Below are 3,644 nucleotides of genomic sequence, written 5' to 3'. Positions count from 1 at the left end.
GAATATTTGTTGCCTTATCTATTTGGAAATCAGGCTACAATCCCAAACTCTTTAGTCTCTTCACTATGCTCTAAAAGGTACAATTTTACCTCTACCTCTTCCCATTTCTTCCCCAATTATAACGTAAGCTCCACCAGATCACTAAGCTGAATAAAGCTATATTACTCCAAACAAGTCAAATGTTTAACAAATGTATAACACTGGGTCCTTTGGCTTTGTGGTCAATCCCTCCCTAAACATTATCAGTGAAACTATCTCTTTCCTGCCCCTGCCCAAGCAGATGCGTCCTTTCAATTCAGTTCAAAATAGTATTTTTAAATCTTTCTTTTTCTAAAACAAACTCAACAAACATTAGTAGACAACAACAAATCCCTATACAAAAAATAAATAGAACTGCATATGAAACCATGAATATCCACTATATGTACACTGAATTTTTATGTTTATTGCAAATTTAATGTTGTAAGGGGGCAGAGCCATGATGATGAAAAGAAGGCAGGGACTTGTCTGAATTCTCCTCAAATCCCCACCAAACACATTTAAATAATGCCTTAAAACAATTTCTGGAGAGGGAGAATACATAAAGGCATGGACTGAAAGAATTTTTCCAGCCCAACACAACTTGGAAGTTTGGCAGGAAAGGTCAGTTGTATCACGGGTGAGATTGGAGTGCAGTCCAGCGCAGGTTTCACCAGAATAGATTGGGTCCTAGCAAGTGAAATGCAGGTTTTAGGAGTGACTCAATCAGCAGCAGCAGATGCTGTCTCCAGAGCTCTCAGCCCACAGATGGTAAGGAAATTGAACACCTGATCAGAAGGAGATTACAAGGGTCTCATTGCTGGCACTAGGGGCAGGAGTCTGTTCCTTTTCCCATACTCAGATCTGTGCCACAGATCTGTGTGGCTATCCCAGAGTGAGGAGGATCAGTAATAACACACCAGAGTTTGTGACTGCAGGAGAGCAAGGACCTTCATCACAGTTCCAGGACAGAAAAGAGTCGTTGTGGTCACTCACAGATCAGAGAACTTGCCAGGAAAGTAGTAATCACACCTCTCCTTAGATCATACCACCCTGGAAGAACTGAAAATTTGCAAGTTCTTAGAAACAGCTAATTCATTGCAGGTGGAACTGTGAGTTTATCCAACCATTTTGATGAGTAGTTTGGAACTAAGCCCAAAGATCTATAAAAATGTGCATATCTTTGACTGAACAATACCACTTTTGGGCTGTATCCCAAAGAGATCATAAAAGTGGGAAAAGGACCCATATATACAAAACATTTATAGCAGTTTCAGTTCAAACTGAAAATTGAGGGAATGTTCATAAATGAGGGGAATGGCTGAACAAGTTGTGGTATACGAATGTAATGGAATACTACTGTGCTATAAAAAATGATGAACAAACAGATTTCAGTAAAATCTGGAAAGACTTATATGAATTGATGGTGCGTGAAGTGAGCAGAGTCAGGAGAACATTATATATGGTAATAGCCACAGTGTTTGAAGATGGTTTTTGATAGACTTAGCCTTTCACAGAAATTCAAGGATTCAAAACATTTCCAAAGGACTCATGATACAAAATGCCCTCCACATTCAGAGAAAGAACTATGGAGTCAAAATGTAAAATAAAGCAGATAATTCTCTCCTTTGTTATATTTTCCTTTGTTTTTTTTCTCATGGTTTCTCCCATTTGTTCTAATTATTTTATTCAACATGACTATTGTGAAAATGTTTTTAATAGGAATATATGTGTAAAGCCCATATCAGATTGCATGCTGTTTTGAGGAAGAAGGAGGGAGGGAAAGAACCAAAATTTGGAACTTATGAAAGTGATTTTTGAAAACTGAAAACAAATAATTTAATAAATTTGAGGGGGAAAAGAAATGAGAGTGATGCAAGAAAATAATGAAAAAGGAGTCGACAGCTTGGTAAAAGAGGAACAAAAAGAACTGAGGAAAATAACACCTTAAGAAACAGACTAGGCCAAATGATAAAAGAGGTACAAAAATCTAATGAGGAGAAGAATGCCTTGAAAGGCAAAAATGGTGAAATACAAAAGAGGCACAAAAATTCACTGAAGGAATAGCTTAAAAATAGAATTGACCAAACTAAAAAGGAGGTACAAAAGCTAAATGAAGAAAATAATTCCTTAAAATTAGAATTGAGAAGATGGTGGAGTAAAAGCAAGGACTTGCTAGGACTCTCCCCTCAAACTCACTCAAATATCTGTAGAAAAGGATTCTAAACAAATCCTGGAGCTGCAGAACCCATAGAATGATGGAGTGAAGCAAATCTCCAGCCCAAGACAGCTTGGAAGGTAAATGGGAAGCATCTATCACACTGGGCAGGGAACAGAGCACAGTCCAGTGTGGACTGCACCAGTATAAATGAGACATGAGCAGGACTCTGATGACTGAATCTCTGTCACCTATGGTGATTTCCAACTTTCATAACTCCAAAACACCACAGACAAATTAGGTCAGTGGAAAAAATCTGTCAGCCCTGTGTGAGAGGGTATAGTGGTCTGACCTTAGCCTGAGGGAAAGGAGGAGACCATGACAGTCAAAGTAGCATCAGGGGCAGCTGTTTCTGGAGCTCTAGGCCCACAGATTGTGGGGGGATCAAGCATCTGACAGTACACCCTCCACAGCCCCACTGGAAGCAGAGAACTACCTTGACAAAGAGATGAAAAGTTGAGTAAATGTCTGGGGAAATGAGAAAAAAATGGAAAAAGACTCAGACTATAGATTCTTACTTTGGTGATAAGAAAGATTGAAACATACAAAGAAAAGACAACAAAGTCAAAGCTCCTCCATCTAAAGCCCCCAAGAAAAATATGAATTGGTCTCAGGCTGTAGTAGAGCTCAAAAAGGATTTTGAAAAACAAGTAGGAGAAGTACAGCAAAAATTGGGAAGAGAAGTGAGTGTGATTCAAGAAAATAATGAAAAAAACTAATCAATTGCTTGCTAAAGGGGTCTCAAAAAAGTGCTGAAAAATAACACCTTAAAAAATAGACTAAACCAAATGGCAAAAAAGTCAATGCGGAGAAGAATGCCTTAAAAAGGAGAATAGGCCCAATGGAAAATGAGGTCCAAAAGCTCACTGAAGAAAATAATTCCCTAAAGATTAGAATGAAGACTTGTTGGGGGCAGAGTCAATATGGCGAAGTAGAAGGATGCACCTCTAGAAACTCTCCTCCCACAGCCCATAAAATATCTGTAAAAAATGACTCTAAATAAATTTTAGAGCAGCAGAAGCCATAAAACAACAGACTGAAAAAGATTTCCAGCCTAAGGCAGCCTGGAAGGCTGACAGGAAAGGTCTGTTGCACCAGGCAGGGAGCAGAGTGTAGTCTGGCCTTGGCCATGCCATGGCATCAATGGCAGCAGCTGTAGGTCCAAGATTCCTCAACCCACAAATACCAAAGACAGCTTCAAAGATCAGTGAGAAAGCTCTTTCCCCTGGGTTAGAAGGGAAAGCAGTGATCTAGCCTGAGCCCCAGGTGATGGTAGCCTCCATTGTTGGAGACCTGACCTAAAGATCCTGGGGGAATTGAGCTGCTGATCTAGATCTCAGCCCTGAATGACAGCCCTGGAGTGAGGGGGAGCACTGGCTGATGGGGCTGGCTGAGGCTTTTGAGGGCA

Source organism: Notamacropus eugenii, chromosome 2 (genome assembly GCF_028372415.1).
Source record: "Notamacropus eugenii isolate mMacEug1 chromosome 2, mMacEug1.pri_v2, whole genome shotgun sequence".
Taxonomy (NCBI): domain Eukaryota; kingdom Metazoa; phylum Chordata; class Mammalia; order Diprotodontia; family Macropodidae; genus Notamacropus; species Notamacropus eugenii.
The sequence above is the reverse complement of the archived record's forward strand: the minus strand, read 5'-3'. Positions refer to the sequence as shown.